The sequence below is a fragment of the Parasteatoda tepidariorum genome, chromosome 1, assembly GCF_982258835.1.
Source record: "Parasteatoda tepidariorum strain Cologne lab strain chromosome 1, Ptep-v5.0, whole genome shotgun sequence".
Taxonomy (NCBI): Eukaryota; Metazoa; Arthropoda; class Arachnida; order Araneae; family Theridiidae; genus Parasteatoda; species Parasteatoda tepidariorum.
In genome coordinates, this window is record NC_141755.1 from 125,970,744 (window position 1) to 125,992,426 (window position 21,683).

Here is a 21,683-nt window from a genome sequence, read left to right on the forward strand (position 1 = left end):
TGATTTCATTGGAATGGATGTAAATGTCTCCAAACAATAGATGGAAGGCCCCCCCCCCTATAATGCTCAATTATTATGCATTTCCACTCTAAGGACATCGGAGTCATGATTCTCTTTTATGCTGATTTATTTACCTTTTTTTTTCACTCGCTATTTCTCTCCCCGATAAAAATGATAATAATAAAACGTTTATAAAGTGCACTATCCATAGGTGTAAAACTTCATAATAATAATTATGAATTTGTATTAACTACATAATAATAATGATTCATTTGCGTTTTAAGAAATGTCACAATAATTCAACGGTATAGAGTGACTATGCATTTGTGCAAACATTATCAATAATAATTTTCTGTCCTGAAAGGGTTTTTCTGTAGGATGGCGATAAAATCTCTTCGTTAAGATGGAACATTGTCACATTCACTTGTTCTCATGTTTCGATCCGCCAATTGAATTTACGGAAACACCGTCAATGGAATTTGCCCTGATAAGATAGAATGCTCTCTCGACAATGCTTTTAAAAAGTTACCGACATCTACGGTTCCATATTTTAAACACCTTGGATACAATTTCACTCTAATATTCCAAAATAAGGAGACCGTTGTATTTATTCTGTCTTAAACTAGATGAATTCGGTATCCATAAATACCGAAAAATCACACACAAAACTGAAAACCAAATCCATTCATAATTTTTCAATATTATCTTTTTTTTATAATTATTAATTATTTTCCTTCCCGGAAACTTTATATTATTATACTAAGCGAGATGTTCAGTACGTAAAAAATAATAATAATAAAATCAAAATTATGTGTATTCATTGAAACGATTACGATGCTGAAAATCATGCTATGGGTCAAATGGTCATCAAGAAAATAAAGCATTTGTTTTTTTCATTAGCAGTTATTGTTGTTTATTGAATTTCTTTTCCGATACATTATTTAGGTCTGATTATTTAGGTGTATCGAACTGCGTCAATAGACAAAAGTTATCTGATGCTTCCTAGAATACCCGAAAATGACATGAAGTAAACGATCATTTTATTTTATAAATAAAAAACACATTCTAAAATGTATAGTTTGACTAAAGTAAGAACTCCCCTAGTTATTCTTCTGGACTCGTGGCGGTGACTATGGTAACGAGTTCTAACTATTTCAAGTAAGGGTGTGGGTTTATTTGGCTTGGGTCGGCGAGAGAAAGTGTATTGCGTTATGAAGAGAAGCTACCCTTCCTGAAATGCGCTGTTTCCATAGCAGACTTTGTGGCGGGGAGAGTTCTTACGGTAGACAAACTATATGCTACTCATTTCAATGATCATCGAAACAGGATTTTTTTAAATGAAGATCAAGGACCGAAAAGTGCCGCAATGACGTTCCGGTACTTATGTACTTAGTCGGAACACCGCTCCAAGACAAGGACACGTTTTTATTTTATTCCTAAATCTTTATAAATAAAAAGAAAGTCTCCTCAAAGAAAGTCGGCTTAAGTAATATTTTCTTCTCTTAAATAGTTTAAATGCATCCATTCAACTTGAAAGAAAAAAATGTTTGTTTTCTGTTGCAAGAAATTTTAAGAAATGGTAGATATTTTCGTATTTCTGATTGGGTCACCGAGATACAGTTTTTTTAATGACACTGAAATGTACAAATTTAAGAACGCCATATATAAGAGCAGCCTGGAAATGCTTTTTCATGAATACATACATTCACTGTGCTCTAAAATACAAATATACGTTGAATACATACGCACATTATATAGGTACACATATGCACTGGGTGATATCGGTATTTAAATATAATCTCCCTATAAAATGTGCTAGATTTTATTTATTTGCTATTTGAGTATATCTAAGTTGTATGTTAGATTTTAATTTATTTGTTACTTGAGTATATGTAAGCTGTAAGTTAGAGTTTGTATCATGGGTTGCTACGTTGATATTATAGAACAATTTTTTTGTGTCAAAATAAAGTGTTTCTTGTTTTATTTTTACTGCAATACTTATTTTTAAGTAGAGAACGACAGAATATTGCACTTTCTGGTAGAGTCTCTTCCTGATGGGTTGTTGAAACGTAACATTTGTTCACGTTTGCAACAGTTTTTTCGCTGCTGTTTCGAGTAAGCTAAGCCCATCTAATATCAATTCTCTTTAGTAACACATTCCAAATTCTTTAGCAAAGAATTCAATTCCTTCATTATATATTTACACAGAGACTTAACACCTAAACAGCACAAAGCCATGAGGAAAATAAATAAACTAATAAGGCATCGAAGTTTGCCGGGTACACAAAACAAAACTATATCACAATAAAATACACAAACAAATAATAAATCTAAGTTAAGTAAAAGAAGTAGACTAGGAAGAATTAAATTTCAACGAATTCGATGTGCGACACGGCTTTGTGTAAAATACGACACGGCTTAGTGTTAAAAAAAAGCTCCACGTGCAGTTTGTGAAACGTTCATTAACATTATAACTTATGCAAGGAAACTTAGCGGACACCATTTTGTTGATAAAGATTAGTTGACGTCATAGGTCACGTATGTCTTGAAATGCCCAATTGGGTATACTATAGCCTACGTCACAAGTCGTGTTATTCCTACTAAGGCTCCTATAATTCCTACTAAATTTAACTAGTAAACAGCATTTTCTGCGAACCTGATTTCTAGCAACAAGTAAACATTAAATGAAGTGTGTTGTTATAAGTCGCTACTCGGCAGGTTGGAATTGTGTTAGTCTAGCTCCTTTTGAAATAATTTATTTTGTTGTTTTATCTAAGTTTATGAATTTAGTAAACATATTTAAAACTCAGCTTATTAATTAAACAAAAAGGTAAATGTTATTCCTAGTAAGTGGAAGTAGTTGTGTTTTTTTCATATTATACCCAATTATGCGTCTCTACTAGCTTAGTTATAAGTCATGCAAAGCATTGAGAGACAAGCATGCTGGATAGGATTCAAGTCCAGTTGGACACTCCATGCGCTGAAGATCCTGTAACACTCATTGCAAGAGAGTGCACATCAAAGTACCACGCATAGATTTAGGTATTCCCCGAATGATCGCTTTGGAGGCTAAACCTGTGTGAAGCTCTCTCGTCCATTCAAACGCTCCCGGCGTGACGAGAGTAGCATGCACATGGTTGGTTGTCTTGCGAAAAAACCACGTTCGTGCGCAAAAAAGAAACGGACCACTCTGAATAACTTTTGATCTAATGATTAGATCTTCACGTTTTAGGACTCAATCTTAATGGCTGAAGGGGGGTGACCTCAAATAGGGTATAATTAACAAATGCAGACCCTATTTTATGTGATGAAAAAAAAGAGACAAAAATTTACTTTCTCTGAATAAATCCTACGGATTCGGATTTCTGAAACCCAAAAAATAAGGGGTAACCGCAATCAGGGAAATAGGGTCCCAATCGTCTGTAAGGAGAGCGTTCCGAAGTTTGGACTCCTAAGTGTCAATTTGACTTTTTTGAGTGTTTCGCTACAGAGGCGTATCTATGGAAGGAAGCGCCTATGGCAAATCTCCCACTGGCGCCCTTCCTAAAATATTTATAATCTCTTTTTTTATGCGATGCGAAATAAAAGCGTTGTTTGAAGTATTTAAGCCTTTTGGCAATATTGCAAAAAGAGCCGCGGTGGCTCAGGGGATAGAGCATTCACCTTCCAACGAGGTGAGCCGGGTTCGATTCCCAGCGATGACTGCTCGACACGATTTCCGTATCCGGCTTGCACCTACCACGGTGCTGACGTAAAATATCCTCTTTGACGGATCATTGGTTACCCTTGCCGTCAGACTAACCGCGGGAGGCTTTCGTGATCCTCCTCTCCATGTAACGCAAATGCGGATTAGTTCAATCAAAAAAGTGGTCCGCGAAAGCAAATTTCTCCAAAATGCTCGATACAGGCGTTCTCTTGTCTTCTGAATCGGGTTCAAAATTACAAGGCTACGAAGTTGGACATCAGCAGTCGCAAACTCAAACAATTGGATCGGCTGTTCAACAACGTTTATAAAATTTTCCAAAAAGATTGCAACGCAATTTTTTTTAATAGATTAATAAATAAATAAAAATTAACTACAACAATAAAATTATCTCTTTTTAATTATAATGCATTCAAGTGTGTTCGAAATCAGCATTAGTTAGAAATAAAAAAAAAAGTCTGCTTTATCATATTTAAAGAAGATTCTCTTGCGTTTCTTCAACTGTCAATAACAATTCTAACAATTTGTTAAATTAAGCAACAAATACAATTAGGTAACAAAAATACGCACGCACAACAAATGTCTCTGAATTAAAGAAGAACTATAACATAACCAGACGATTACCCATTATTTTCAAAATTTAAACTGAATAAAATTAATTGTTTTTAGAAATAATCATGCTTTGCTAATACCAAAACAATAAAATCATCGAGATATAACAAATTCATTAAAGATCACAGTGTAAATAATTACGATTTGTTATGACAATTACAAATAAAATAGCTACAATCAAATTTTATAACTTCGTTAGCTTTTTATTTACAAAAAACCGATGGTCTTAATATAATTAAGTTTCACAAACATTATATAATAACCGATAATAAGAAAAAATATACATATAGTAATTAATACAGAACTCTAGACAAAATAGCGACAATAATACATTCTTTAATGAGAAATAAATTAGAGGAAGTTGACGTCTTAGTTTAAGAATATCTAGAAATAATTGATTTCTTAACAGTGAAAAAAAAAAAGGCAAAAAGTTAAGAAATAGACCAAAAAAAAAATCAAATTATGAAAAATTTTCTTCGCATCAGAATGGAACAAATTAGAGAGAAAGCAGAAAAAAATTAAACAGATTTGAATCACAAGTTTGTAGACGTTCGGTGCGCAAAAAAATAAATAAATAAACGGACTACCCTGATAACTTTTGATATAATAATCAGATCTTCACGTTCTTCTCATGTCAATGGTTCAAGGAGGTGACTTAAAATATGCTAATTAATAAGTGCAGGGACAATATTTCAAGTTACGAAATCAGACACTAAAACGTACTTTCTCTGAATAAACATGCCATTTTTTTGACTGATTTGGATTTCTGTACCCCTAAGTATTGGGGGTAGTCACAATATGAGAAGTAACTCGAGAGCTTTTCAATCGAATTTCAAAAAAATTTTCCCATAACTATAAAGGTCCTTTGTTAAAAAATATCTTTTCGTAAATATTTATTATTTTATTTATAACTAGGAGGCTTCGCCCCCTGCTCGCTGGCGCTCACCAACCCCCGGAACTGCTTTCACAATTCATTTCGGATTGCTTCGCAATCCAATGCTCGCTTTGCTCGCTCATTGGATACGTTCTTAACGTCTAGTTTTTGTATACTTTTTTGAATACTGAAGTTCCGAAAACTTTTCACTGTAGAAAATTCTAAACTTGTACATTTCAATACTAATTTGAAATTGCAAACAGTTCACTTATTTTTCTTAATCACACTATTCTAAATTTCAGTTGTGGAGAAAAGTAACTGTTGTAAGTTTTGTTTTAAAGTCTTTCCCACCAGAGGGCTAAAGCCATGTGTTGTAAAACAATATGAAATAGTAGTCTGCCACTGAACACCGGATGTAAAGCATCGGCTTTGATGAAGATAATTTTGTATTTTTAATTCCCTGAAGGGCGCCACTCTAATAATCTGGAATTTGTAAAATAAATGTATATATTTTTGATTGTTGATGGAGCCCATCATTTTGTGTTTTCATCAGTATTCAGAAGAAGAACAACTAAAAGTTTTTTATTTTATCACAAAAAAATAAAATGTATAAAAAACAAAGAGTAAGAAAATGAGTATAGTCATAGAAAAAGTTAAAATTATAATATAGTATTTGCCAGTTAAAATAAAACTTTTTGTTTAAGTCATTGCTAACAATTCAAATTTCTCCGAGGCAATTCTAAGGTAGTATAGTTAAGTTGAAACACAATATTTTTAGTTTTGATGTCAACAATACAATTCAATTTTTCACAAAAACGATTGTTTCCATTATTAAGTTCAATGTCAACAATTCAAATTTTTCTAAGGCAACTCTAAACCTCTAAATATTATTTTTTTATGTACACATTTCTAAATGTCAGTAATCAAACCCAAAGAACTTAAAATCCTCAAATTTAGCATGAAGTTGTAAAATGTAATGAAAGAGGGTCATAGCAATAATGAAAGTAGAAGTAAAGTTAGTACTGTAAAATTAAAACAATATTTTTAATCTATGAGCCAAGTTCTTCAAGAAGCAGTTGTAGAAGTAGGTTGTTTATTTAAAACTTTTAATAGAATTTCTTTAAGAACACAATTGTTAATTTGGGCATTTGGCGATACAACACTTTTAGAATTGAAGGATTTGTTACGTCAAGCGCTCAGGTATCATAATTTTGATCTAGTTGCGCTTCTATGTCATTTTGATTTATGTTGCTAAGTTAACTTTCAAAAAATTCAATGGCTGGCAACAGCATTTTTATTTTCTAAGTTGTTTATTATTATTTCTTTTAGAATTCGTTATTTTTTTAGCGAAATGTTTTTTAACCTAACAGAATTCTTTGCCGACTGTTTTCTCTATGAATGAAGAAAGTAAAGTAAATATTTAACTGTTGAAAAAGAATCTTATTTAGTTGTACGAAGTACTTCAGCCAAAATTTGGGAGCCACGTAAGAGAATTATATATATTAGATCAGAAACACATCATTAAAACGCAGAATGCTTTGGTGTTTTCAAAACAAAGCAAACGTTTCCACCGGCGGAAAAGAAATACAGCCAAAATTTGGGAGCCACGTAAGAGAATTATATATAATAGATAGTCGTAAAAAAATTCAATTGTTAGATGTACATTTTTTACATTGTTTTAAAAAATACTACATTTTAGCGAAATTGATCAAATAGTCAAATTTATAGTCAAATTTATAGTCAATAGTCAAAATAGAAATCAAATTTTAAATATCCGACTTTTTTTTAATTCTATTTCTCAGGAATCCTAACTCCATATTCAAACAACATGAATTTAGACCAACCTGTATAACAGGGAAAAAAACTTTTTTTAAAAAAATAATCCAAATTAATTAGCTTTAAAATTTGCTTTTTAGGAAGAAGAGAAATATAAGTGATTGGAATATTTGAGGAAAAGAGGGCTTTTTTTGTATCTTTATGAAAATACATTATAAGAATGCGTATACTTCATTATTTAACAAGGTCTAATTTTTCAATATTTAAAATGCTTATTGTTTTTTTTATATTCTTAAAATAAGGATAATTATTTAATGAAAAATAATTATTGTGATTGTTACTTTATTGATTTTTTTTCAAGTAACATAATATGTAGTGATATAAACATAATGTAAGTGATATGTATTGTAAAAGACTTATAAAATTAAAAAAAAAAGTAATTATTTAATCTAATTTTTCTTTTCTTTTTTTTTTGAAAAGGGAAGAAAATTGTAATCTGAAATAAAATAAAAGATATAGGGGAAAGAAAGATGACAAAATTTTGCACCCGAGATGCTATGGAAGCGTGTTCCATAACTCGAAGAAAGGTTGATAAATATTAAATAAATGTAATTTAAAAGTACAAAACAAACGTCTTTATGAATTAAAAAAAATCAATTTGTAAGTAAAAGGATTATTGAAACTTACACTTAAAGCATTGTTCCTTAATATAACCCTTCAAAGAAAAGAAGGAAAAAAAACAAGTGGTTAAACTCAAAATCTATCTATTTATGAATAGAAAGAGAAACATTTATCGGTTGTTGGAAACTATTTGCTGAACGTAATGAATGTTACGTAATAAACGCAAAATTATTTACTTATCGCAATTATTTTTCAGGAAAATTAAGAAAATATATTCCCACTAACATTAGAAATTTTAACATTCGTTGCTTTTTTTATTACATATTATTTATAATTATAATGCATTAACGAGTATTTAATTATACAATATATAATTATTAATACAAAAAATCTATGTGCATATTAAATGTACTGTCATAAAACAGTAACAATAAAAACTAAAAAATATTATAAATTCTAATTTATAGCATTAAAAGGAGCAAATGTCCCACTCGATCTACACATACAGAGATGCTAACTTGCAACTTAATGGGGAACTTCTTTCTAGTGGTAGCAAAATTTATGTTTTGATGTTTTATTCTTGGTTTATGTAAATCTGATTTAAAATTATATTTTCCGCCACTACGTATGTATAATTCGAAATTTTCCATGAAATACAATTTTACTCCAGTTACCTTGTGGTAAGAATTTCAAATTTTACCAATATCATCTAAAATTTTGCAAGGTTTAGTTTTTAACTCTCTACCACTTAATAAAATATTTCGGAGAAATCTTACATCCCTGCATATCGACATCATTTCTAGAAAATATAACGAACTCATATAACGGTATTAATAATTTAAGTATAATGCATTAATTTAAATATTTAGGAAATGATTACTTACAATCAAAGAAAATCCTTGTAGTACACGTTGTTTTCTTAAATCTATGAACCAACTATAAAAGTCCAGAAGCTGCATCAAAATAGATTATAAAAATCTAAAGACTTTAAATATTTGATTTTCTTGGCTTAAATCTTGAAACATTAACTAAAACGAGCAGAATTTTTTGTATGAGCACCTAACTACTTATAACGCCTGCCCTTTATTTTTCAAAATAGTGGAAAGTATTCATTATTAAATCGTTCCATTGGTTTAAATTAGTATTTGTAGAGCGAGTCATCAGAGGAACCTCCTATTTTTAGTATTTAACACTTTAGTGGCGGTGATTCCCACCATGGGTGGTAAAAATCTCCTGTTGAGGAAGAATTTACGCTAATTTATAGAAGGGGCTCTACTTGAAATCTATTCAGCAAATTCCGAAAACGTTTTTCAAAGAGATTTTAACCCCTGATAAAATTTAAGATTTACAAGCATTTCACTACAGAGTAATTAGTCTAAGCAAGACTGGGACACCCCATGGTTTTCACATCTCTCTGTCCTCTGGTCATCACCATCTGGCCATCTGGTTTTTCTGCCTGAAGGGGTTCCATTCATTTCCTCCCCCGAAAATCGTTCTTTTAACTGGAGGTCTCACTTTCCTTAAGATAAGGGGAGAAAAATTTCTTTACGTTTGTCACCAACTTTTGAACTTCCAAAGTTTCTTTCGTTCGCCTTTCATTTTTTTAGTCTGTTGTACTACTAATTTTTTCATATAGATAAATATTTTAAATTTAAAGATTCAGCTTATATTATTATAATTTATATTTAACGTATAGCATTTTCAATTATACATAAATAATATCAAATAATCTAAGTAGAAAAGCATTTTTTCCAAATAAATTATTTTAAATTTAATTGACTGTCTAAGTAAACTATTTTAGATAAACGAAATCAATAAATATTATTTTTAGGATTTGTTTTCTGTTTTTATCATCTTATTATAAAAAAGGACACGATTTTAAACAAATACGCTATGTATTGCCGAGGAAAAAGGCATTGACTTATATCTATATATTTGCTACTCAAGAGCTATAACATCATACATAGTACTACAATACACATTCAATACAATTCTACAATATACATTCTTAATGCTAGTACATATTCCATACTTTTGTAATCTAAATTATGTTATTAAGTTAATTATTTTACTTTTATATGTAACCATGATTTTTTGTGGCTATTTTAGTGATTTTTTTCCCCTTGTGCAATATTATAGTTTGACTCTGAGTTACAGTTTCAATAAAGTCTTATAAATAATGTCTTGCTTGTTTATAATATTGGGAACTTCAATATTTATAACTCTTACTCGTGAATAACCCTTCTGAATGAACATTATTAAACTGTTTATTTTATCATCGTTTATACCTGGAAAAAAAAATTTTTTTTTTTCGTTTTCCTCAAAAAATTTCACGTTAAGTTTGAGCTTTATTTTTCGTTTTTAGTAGAAAAAATGAAATTAATAATGCACTAAAAAAATAAAATAAATAAAATTAACTGTAATTTTCTATAATAAATAATGAGCTTACATTTTGTCTTTTCATTTTATCAGCGATAACTTAAATTCTTTCTATTACAGCTTTGACGTATCGTGAAGCAATAAGAAGCTACATTTTAGAAAAAAATAAGTTTAAATTCCTTTTAATTTAAATATGGGAGCCGCGATGGCTCAGGGGATAGAGCGTTCGCCTTGCAATGAGGCGAACCGAGTTCGAATCCCAGTTGATACGAATTCCGCACCCGGCTTGCACCGACCACAGTGCTGACGTGAAATATCATGGAAATATCCTCAGTTGTAGACGGATCATGGGTTAGAGTTCCCTTCCCGTCAGGCTAACCGTGGGAGATTCTCGTGGTCTTCCTCTCCATGTAACGCAAATGCGGGTTAGCTCCACGAAGGCAAATTTCTCCCATTTCTCGATATAGGAGTTCCCTTGTCTTCTGGATTGAGTTCAAAATTACAAGGCTACGGAATTAGGTCGGCTGTTCAACGACGGTTATAAAATTAAATATGGGGCTAAAAGTCTTTTTGTCAAAGGATTTTGATCGACATTAAATGTTAAATATTTAGGAAATTCTCTGAAATTAAAAATATTTTTATTGGGAAGTATCAAAAAGTTAGTAAAGAGAGTTATAATTATAATTATTAAAAACTCTGCATTATTCTTTAAATTACGATATTATAATTAAAATTTGGTTTTTGCCGAAATCATCGTAAATATAATAGTAGAAAAGAAAAAGCTACTTTTAATTACTGATTTATTTTAGTATTTATCTTGAATGTATTCATGAATATAAAGTTTTTTTTATTTATTTCGAATCCTCTGTTGCTCAACTTGAAAGTATAATGAAAGAAAAAGTGTCTAGTGAATGAATGCAGAAACGTGTATGAATTGTTATTACACAGACGTCAAGTTGTTTAAAAAGAGGGGGTATGTGGAATGTTTTTTTTCTTTCAAAATGTTTTCAAAATGGGGGAAATAAGTTTCCCCCATTTTTTTTTAATGTTGAATCCAATATAACAACTTAGATTTCCCGCGCTCTTCGAGTTATGTAAAAGCGCTGGAAACCTTGGCCCTCCTATTATCCCTAACTGAGGTGGTCTATGAGTTTTCAAACGAAGTTATTAAAAAAATGAAAAACAGTGGGAGGTTAAAATTGTTTAACGCTCGTCACCTACTTTGTTTTTATTATTAGCGGTTCCCTTTCATATTTCACTCCCCCAGTTATAAAAAGAGTTCCTCGAAAGACCTCGATGTCTTCTTTTCGAGCCCTCGAGGAAAGGTTAAATGTTGGATGCTTTTTTTTAATTCTGCCATAACTTGAAAAAAAATTAGTAAAATTTTTAATTAAAAAAATAATCGTTGATGTTGATCGATTTTGCGCCTTTTTGAAATAATGCGCCCATGGCATTCGCCATACTTGCCATACCCTAGATACGCCACTGTTTCGCTATATCTCGAGAAAACTTCAAGCGAATTTAAAAATTCTTGCACACAATTATAAAATTTATTTATCTAAAGACCACGCAAAGAAATAATTTCCACCGGCACTATGAGAATGCGGTCCTATACTTTCGCACGCACATAGCCACCCAGATATGCTGAGATCATTTCTATCTGATTTTGTTGTCCTTTGGTTGAAGGAGAACATTGAAGATTACCCTCATATTGCAGCTTTACTTACTTATTTGACATTCAAAATGATTATTTTTTGGAAGAGTCATTTTTATGATGGCATTCAAGAATGTTATCACTTTTAACAATTATTTCTGTTGATGAGTGACATGTCTAAAAAGTAACTTAACAGGATTTTTTTCCTTTCTGGAAACTACAAATAAAAATTATTTTCCTCGTCATGCAGAGGGTAGAAAAGGGAAGGAACTGAAGAAGGAAACAAATAGCGTTACACTTATTGAACCCAAAGATGCATTCCTATTGTTTTGTTACTTTTATCGGTTACTAGGCAAGATAAAAGAATCGTTCAGTGTGAGATTTCTTTGTGTAGCGGTGGCAACAGCAAATCGCCTTCTTAAAATCGGAGGAACAAAGCAATTGTTTTTATGAGAGAATTATTATGTAAAGCTCACTTTCTTACTTATAGGATAAAGATCAAATTTGGGAGCATCCTTTACACTAAATATTGATGATTAGTGCATGCGTACACAAGAATAATCTTTAAAGTAGAACTCTTCATAGATTTCTTTTCTTCGACGAAAGAAATAATTAAGGTTTTCTCTAAACGCACCGCCAAGTCTTCTTTTAATATTTGCCCAATTAAAGTAATGAATCGAATCGTTTCGCATATATATACAACGCATACACTTTTCCACTAATTTACTTAATTGTTATTTAATCCATTTGTATTAACAATTTCAAATGCAATTTTTAGGGTCAGTAAAATGATTTAAATTGTGAGATCGAAATAAATCGACTGTATATTTTTTTTTAATATTGAAAGAAAAAGATTCCAATTTGTTCGAGAGCTATCGATATTTTAAGTGCTTCTTTTGTAATAGTTTTCACTTATTCTGTTTTAAATAACAATCATCCATTTTTTAAAAAAAAAATTTTTTTTCCATCTAATGATTTTTCTAAAATTTATTGTTAAAATCATTTTAAAAGCTCAAGCTTGAATGTCAAGTAACAACAACTGTAACAAAAGCAACGAGAAAATAAATAAATATAGTTAAAACAATAAGAAATACGACCTTATAGCGTGATTTAAAAAAAAAAATTGAAGGGAGATAAAATGCGTTTGAATTGTTTTATCAAGTTATATATAACATATTTTATTTATATATTTTCTTAACGAAAATTATAATTTTTTATCGAATTTTAGGGAAAATGAAATGAATGAAAAGCAACCAGGCGGAGGGGAGGAAAATTGGAGTGACTCAAAAATTGATAGATGTCTTTTAGGATAATTAAAAGTTTGCAATAACTAAATTATTAATTATTTTATTAAATTTCGAAAAAAAACCATTCGTTCATTAACTTTTAAAACTATTTACGAAATTTTAACATGAAATCAAATCAGAGTTAGTTATTTTATTTGTAGATAAATTTCAAAGAAAGGTATTATGATGAAGGAATTTACAAATCCAAGCACCTAGATCCTTTATGGGTTCCTTTCTGGGAAATCATACAATAAAAAAAGAAGAATAGAATGTCTTTTAATTATTTGTAAATGAAAACAAAAATTCTTATCACGAAACTAAAATTCAAGTAAAAACTATTATTGATTTAAACCAAATCTTCAAGAAATAAAATAAAGAAACAGTTGATAACGAAAATAAAAATTCAATTGGTGACTTCGGAAAATGTAGGCCTCAAATGCTCTCCTAGAAACTAAATAATAATAATAATCAAAATTAATGATTCGTAATTAGTATTAAAAAATTAAATCCTTTCTTAAAGTTTGAAACAAACTTTAAAAACAATTATGCGGGTACTGAGACACCCAGAGTTTTCATAGGAATAGAATTTTTTTTTACATTTTTCTTTGCTATTTTTATACACTTTTTTGTTTTAATTTACTAACTACGGTTAACATAAAATAAATATCCTCTTTAGACTCCTAAACTGACCGATGGAATTTGGCATGCTTGATAGTTCGAAGTAAGTCATTCTAACAAAGAATATTATACTTTCTATTAAAAAATATATATATTCTTCGTTTCTACTTCGAACCGTTCGACCGAAATGCACCTGCCCATTTTAATTATAGCATACGAATTTTTTTTTAAAATCTAAATAAACAAATCATATAAAATTATCTGAAATATTATAATTTTTTTTTGTTGATAAATTTTGACTATCAGGAATTGTCCGCGGGGAATAGCATCATGCTGAATGCAGGTTACCTCTATACTTATGTTACGCTTTGAAAGCATAAACATTGTAAGTTCGTAGTGTGGCCGGTGCTTCTTGAAAAAGATACAGGAAAATTCAGGAATCATATAATTTTATTAAAGTTAGGGACAGAAGCCCACAAATGAGAACATTGCATGTTGGTGGATAGATAGAGAAGAGCACATTTGACCTTGAAACGAGGGTTTTTATATCTTTCTGAACAATATATTTAAACATTAATAGGTCTTAGTAACGTGGGACTGATCAATTTCCCAAGCTACTAAAGACACATCATCACATTTTCTGAGTTAATTAGATCAATATTATTACTTTCTTTGTGGGAAAGGTTTTAAATGATCACATGTTAGATAAATGCTCTATTTATGGGTTATATTTAATATATAATATTTTTAACATTATACGATATATATATATATATATATATATATATATATATATATATATATATATATATATATATATATATATATATATATATATATATATATATATATATAAGAAATGCATTTTGAAAACATATATATATATATATATATACTATAAGAAATGCATTTTGAAAACATATATATATATATATATATATATATATATATATATATATACTATAAGAGATGCATTTTGAAAACATTACAATAATGAATAAAATATTTTTGCGATACAAATTTGTTCAATTGTATTTGTAAGATGACTCTTTGCCTTTAGGAGGTATGTTAACAGAACGTAAATGGGCTGTTTGTACTATTGCTTTAAAAACTTTATTTTTAATGATAAGAAAAATTTAAATAACAGTAACAATTCAACAAATTTTTCTAAAACTGATCAAGAAGTTAAGCAACTTCAAAAGAATTTTGGAGATTTTGAATTTTAAACTTAATAATTTAAATAATAATATTATCATTAAAAAATTAGCCTTCTGTTAGAGGTTAAAAATTAAAATGTACAGTTTTCTTTCTTAATTTTCAGTCATAAAAATCCTATTAAAATTAGAGCAAATACTTATGGGTTTAATACATACTTATTTAAACTTGGCCTCATTTTTTCTAACCCTTGAAGTAAAATTATTAACAATTATTTAAAAATGTTTTTCATGGTTTATCACTAATAATCAACCTATTTCATAATTTATTAAACAAATAAAAAACTTTATTCACTTGCGATATTTGAATTCCAGGGTAACATTCCCTTTTTTAAACTAAAAGATGTTCTTCTCAGTTATTACTGTGATTATAAAAATACCCTTCACTGCAATTTTGATTATTGGGGAATTCTAATTAATATATGTTTCTTTAATAATTATAGATAACATTTCTTTATTCAAATAGATAGATTATACGAATTGAGTGTTAAAAAAATATTGTGTGTTATTTCAAGTCGATAACGAATCGTGTTTTTCCACGTCTGATTGCCTCTTCAGTCGAACCTGTATATAAGGAAGTCGCTAAATCTCGCTAAAAAGTTCGTTCTATGGAAAATTCGTTCAACAGAAACAACACTAAACAAGTTTTAAATTGATAATCACTCGACATAATTGGAAAAGCAATTGATACATCTTGTCAATTATTTTGTTTCAACATTTCATCCTATGAAGAAGGCTTGGTGATTTCTGTCACAGTTTATTACTGTATTGTTTTCACACTGTGTAAAATATCAGATTCAGTTAATGTGTCTGCGGTTGCAGCTTCAGAAACAATAAAATCGTCACTAATTTCGTGGTTTTCTCTCAGCTGTACCCACACTTTTATAAAGAAATAGCATCCTCCGCACTTTCCCCGGCCCTAAGAATACAGCGTTAGCAAAACTGTTGTGAATAGTAAGATCTGTAGCATCATAGTTCCATGCTTTGGAAATTTCTGCTATGCTTTCGCTTAAATTGATGTTTGGCATGTATTCCTGTATGAAATGCAAACAAAAAGGAATTTTACCGCTTTCTCTAAAAGTTAAGTAGCTGCGAAAATCAATTCAAGGTCATTTCCTCCATAAAATGCGTTAACAAGCTTCAAAAATATTTTGTGAAATAGGGATAGTAAAGAAAGGTTCATTCAATAGACAATTATTTATAGAAATATCATATTAATAATAGAAAGAAATTCATTATAAGAAAGAAATTCATTAATAGAAAGTTATTTTACGAAGAAATTTCCAAAATGTTCTTGGTTTCTCGAGAGAGAGAAATGAGAGTTCGTTAAATAGACTGTAGTTTGCAAAGATTATTAATGCAGAGTTCTACAAATGATTGTAAGAATAAAGAAATTTATTGAAAATTGGATTTGGCTCATCTTCATAGCGTTTGTTTTAACACATTATCTGCAGAGACAAAAAGTATATTTTATTAGTTCATGCATTTTAAAGAGATCACCTAGAATGTCAAAGAGTTTTTTCATTTCAGTTTTTGTGAGATACAGGTATATTCAGAATAAAGTGATACATTTAATTTAGATTGAATCGAATGTTCAGAAAGGAAAGATTTGTTATTAGGATAACTCGATTACTTCCGGTGTTCCCAACTTCGTTGATTATTTAACATTTCCTTTAATTAACAAAATGTTTTACCTAAACTTATATGAATAACATTATGTGTGTAGAATATGGAAAGAAGAGTCTCTCCATAAAATGGCTATTTACCGATGACTTTCTGTCATACTTTCTAAAATAAAATAATGTTAGCATCCGAGCAACATTTTATAAAATAACATACCGAATACTGTAAATCATGAGTGCTTTAAAATTTTAATGCCGAGTATTTATAACACTAAAGGCCTACGTCATGTGTGATGAATGTATCAATTTGCACGCTTTTAGTAAGCATCCTTTCTTGAGCAATCAAAAAGAAAAAAAAAACTGTCGTGAAATCAAGTTATTGTTAGCGTATAAATAAAAAAGAAACTCTTTTAATACCCATTCATTGCAAGTAAATGATGACCGACACTTTTTATTACGTGTACCCTTATTGCCGGTGGATTTGCGTTATTAGATGAAGAAAAACATGTTTCGTGGTAAAGATAGGCTGTTCATGAATTAGCCACAGAGATGCGTAAATAAATGTATTACCACCTTTTAAAGCAGCACCCTAAATGACAGTACCAAAATATATAAAGCATCAGTAAGGCGATTTTTTTACGCTTCTTCTAAACTCATTATAATAACTTATTTTTCCATTATTAATGGATAAGCAGCCGGGATGGCTCAGGGGATAGAGCTTTACAATGAGGTGAACTGGGTCGATACGCTTCGAAAAGACCACAGTGCTGACGCAAAATATCCTCAGTGGTAGACGGTTAGAATCCCCTCGATGTCTGGCTAACCGTGGGAGGTTTTCGTGGTTTTCCTCTCCATGTAACGCAAATGAAGGTTAGTTCCGTCTAATTTCTCCCAATACTTGATATAGGAGTTCCCTTGTCTTCTGGATCAAATTTAAAATGACAAGGAGTTAAACATGAGTTGTCGTCCACCCAAAATGGCTGTTCAACGAAGATTGTAAAATGAAATGAAATATTAATTGATGTGTTAGTTTTATAGAAACACCTTTTTGTAGCACAACTCTAAATACAGGCAATTTTTGTCTCTTGATGTCGTTTCAAACATGTTTTAACATAATTATTATAATAGCTGATATAATAAACATTCTGTATTTATATCATCTAATTTATCCAATCGTCGAATTTATGTGATATAGTGTCTTATTTAATCAATTGATACACTAACGTAAACAAGTGCAAACCGGTTTCAGTCGCGTAAAAACAATAAAGCTATCACCTGATAATTACACAGAATCTTACTAATTTGGCCAGGGACTGTAGATATCTTAAAATGATTAATTTTTTATACTTGAATTTTTTGTAGTTCGATTTAAACAGCATGCTGGGACATTGAGACGGTCCTCCATTACATTCTCAGCTGTTTATCAACTACTCATTGTTCGCTAATTATAAAATGAAGCGAGTTAATTTTTTCTAATTTATTTAATAATTCCACTCGATAATTGCACATACATACAATTGTTGGATCGAATTATAAATTTGGAAAAGCTTACTTTTTTCATTCTCAAAAGCTGATGTTCATAACTTTTCTTTTAAACCTTTTTCCTTGTATTTCATACCAAATAAAAGAATATGAAAAAAAATTATTTTAAAAACATACAATAGTGAGTCGATACTAAAAAAAAAAAAAAAAAAAAACACACTAAGTATTAAAACCTCTCGTTATGGAATATGCTTAGTTTTTAAATGAATTATCGAATATGCTATATTTTTATGAATAAAAAAATGAAAAATTAAAGCCTAATTAATTCGAAGCTTCATTACATTTTAAAACTTCAGAATCGGAGAAAGAATTCTTAACTTTAATAAACTTCAATAATTTCATCCATATTTGTTTCAATCGTTACCTGAAACAATTTTAAAAACCAAAAATCGTATTTTTTCTTTTCTATGAAAAAGAACTAGTTCATGAATCTATTTGAGCTTACCAACGCATTTCACGTTTTGTTTATTTATTTATTTTTTCACTTTCTTTATTAAAATGTATAATATCATTTTAAAATAATTGATTTTTCAATAAATCAGACCATAGAGAAGTGTTCGAAATAGATTGGTATAAATAAATAAAACAGTCGGGTGAAAAGAACCGTCGGTTTCTGCGCACCGTTTCCCAAGCGGTAAAAGGTGAGAATCAGCGGCATTCGCCGTCCAACTTGGGCGGAGGTTTTTGTCGGTTATCCAGGACGCAACTCGAAAAAAGGGTCTGTCAAGGAAAGAAAGGGTTAAAAAAAATAAATAAATAGAAGAAGAAGAAACGTCTTTTTCAATATTCAACTCAAATAGGAATTTTGTAATTTAATTTCTTTTTCGAATACTAAGCATGTTCGGTGAAGTTCTTACGTCGATCACTCTCAAAAATTTATAAAAAGACTCATTAACAGGAACGTTTAAATAAAGAACAATTCTTATAAGATGTTAAAAAGCTTTTTGAGTTCTCACCGAAAATCTGTTTTGAATGATGAAAAGAAAGAAAATCATTTATAAGGAATTGCAAAACTGATCTCAGCCACAACACAAAACTATTCCACGGCTGTGTGTTACCTTCGCGTATAAAAAAGTGAGGATCACAGAGTCCATTTTTCGCCCGTTGGTTTTTGCAGTCTTAAAGGCCTTGAAAACAAGATTTCTTCCGTGAATTCATTTGAAGAACATTTAAATATACTTTTATTTATAGCAATACATTGAATTATGTTTCTTTTTGCGGTGATTTACTGGGGAAGCAATGTGTATATGAGAGCCATTTTTAAAATACTTCCCAAATGCTCATAATATTTCCCTTCATTAAAAGTTTCAGAATTCAAAGCAGATAAAATCAAGGAGCAAAAGGACCATGATTATAATTCTGGTTCATTATAAATAATTATAGTTATTTTTTTTTTAAAAAGCAATAAATTATTATGATAATTTAAGGTGAAGATAAGCACTTTTGATGATTTATTTAAATTGAATATGAATAATTATGGCGATAATTTAAGTTGATGATATAATGACTATTTCAAATGGCATTAAATAATTATGATGATGATTTAAATCAAGCTGTAGGGAAATGCTTTTTCTAGATAACTTTTTACATTTTCAGTTTTGACAGAAATACTTCAAAGAAAATTTTCCACGATTTGCTGAAAACTTATAAGTTAAATATTTCGAAATAAAATAAATCAAATTTGGTATAGTATTTGTTATAGTATATTATTTCTTTAAATTGTAGTTTTTTAATATATATTGCTCTTCTTCATCTAATTTATGTAGTAAGAGTAACTCTGTACACTATTTATATAAAGAAAACGCTATTAAAAGTCTCAAAAATTCTTTAAGAATCGAGTAAGGAACATAATTACTTGAATGTATTCAATAATTTTAGCTTCAAACTGTTTTGAAATGATTTGTGTACATTAGAGTAAAATTATTTTCTATGACTTTTGTTGATTTGTGCATAGTTAAATAATAAGTAGATTTTACGAAAAGCTTGCGGAGGATGCTACATCTAAATTAATTAGAAAAAGCAATTATTTGAGACATCCATTATATTAACACTGATAATAGTAATAAATTATGTACGTGGTTTTATTTTGTGAAATATAAAATGAGCATTTCTTTCAGTTCAAATAAAATTAGAAAAAACCTAATAAGTGAATAAATGTCAAAGATCGATCGATTTTAACATTGGCCCAAGTCAATCCAAAAATACCAAAGTCAATACTAATAAATATATTATTGTAAACAAATATACATATATCTTGTCTCAGATTTTAAGTGTCTAAAAATATATTTACTTCAAATTTAGGAAGAAGAAAAAATGATTGAATATTTTTTAATGATATTTCTTTACTTAAAATTAAATTCAATAAAAATATAAATTTATATTAAAAAATAAATAAATAAAGTTTTTAAAGAAGAAATAGTTTTTATTTTTTATCAAAGGGTCATCGAAATTCTTAGTTTACAATGTTCTATACTAAATGAAAAATGGACCCTGCAAACAAGTTTCCTCGGAGCTAAAATATTATCGAAAAGTTTTACCTCTTTCCCGCCAGAAGCTCTCCTTTTCTCCGGTGTGAGCCAAATTAATTTTCCATTTCGGAAAAGAAAAAAGAATTCCTCTCTGAGCACCTTTGAACTGCTGGGAAACAAACTTGCACCTCACTTTAGCCACGGGAGAAAATAAAATTTAAAAAGAAAACGAAACTTCCCCGATCGGAAATGCTGGCAGACGATATCAGTGTTCCAAGCTCAGGTGGCATATCAGCGCCCCCTCGCGGCCTAAAGAGTAATGACGCGAGATATCTAACCGCCATATTGTGTGTGTCACTCAGCGAAGCGGAACGCGCAGCGCACCTGCGGCCGAACTTTATTTTTCAATAAAAAGTTTTTAGTAGAAAAAAGAAATGATTCATTTTTATGTTTTATATAGTAGCACATGAAGTCATTCATAAGTTTGAAAAGCGGTTTTTCCTTCTGAATAATTAGTTATGTAGCGTTGACGTTTTTGAAAATCTTGTTGAAAGGACATTTTGGAATGATAAAGGAAGTTTAATGGAACGGAACTAAACTCCTGTGCTGGGGATTTAGGGGTTCTCCATCAAGAATGATAAGAAGGCAAATGATATAAACTGCGAATGGTAGAAAAGGGAAAAATCGATTAAAATGGAATTAAATAGTTGTTATCGATTAATGTCCAATATATGGTTATTAAAACTATCAAAGAAATCAATATTTAAGCCTCGTGATAAAGACATCGTGAATACCCTACGATTATGATATATATATATATATATATATATATATATATATATATATATATATATATATATATATATATATATATATATATATATATATATATATATATATATACGGTAATCGTCGACAGCGTTAGCATTGCAATCATTATTGTATCATAATATATGTTAAAGTTGTACAATTGCGAACAGTATCGATTACGATAATTATTGAATAGGATGGTGTGCTTATTATCATCAATGATAAATATGGAAAACAATAATATTACACGCATTATCAATAAACACATACATTGGTAGCTGATAAATTTAAATGACATAAGGAAAATACTGATTAGTGCAATTAAAAAAATATGCGTAGCAAATTTGATATAAAAAAAAAACTCCATTCATCAAGAAGTATGAATATTTTTCCACAAAAACTGCCATCTTGTCCTACATTAATCTTATTATTTGAAATTCTAAGTAGAAATAGTGTTTCATCGGGGCAAATACAATTTGATGGGAGGGGCAACCCAAAGTTTAA

At 29.7% G+C, this 21,683-nt stretch overlaps 1 protein-coding gene across 1 annotated transcript in view; it reads right to left on the reverse strand.

Annotated features, from left to right (window-relative positions):
* Window positions 1-20,644, reverse strand: part of LOC107445532 (protein O-linked-mannose beta-1,2-N-acetylglucosaminyltransferase 1) — a 128,186-nt gene extending 107,542 nt beyond the window's left edge. Inside the window, exon 1 of the mRNA XM_043050135.3 lies at window positions 20,439-20,644. The gene's annotated coding sequence lies outside the window, so the exon portion shown is untranslated. The remainder of the gene's footprint in view (window positions 1-20,438) is intronic.
* Window positions 20,645-21,683: the final 1,039 nt, after the last annotated feature.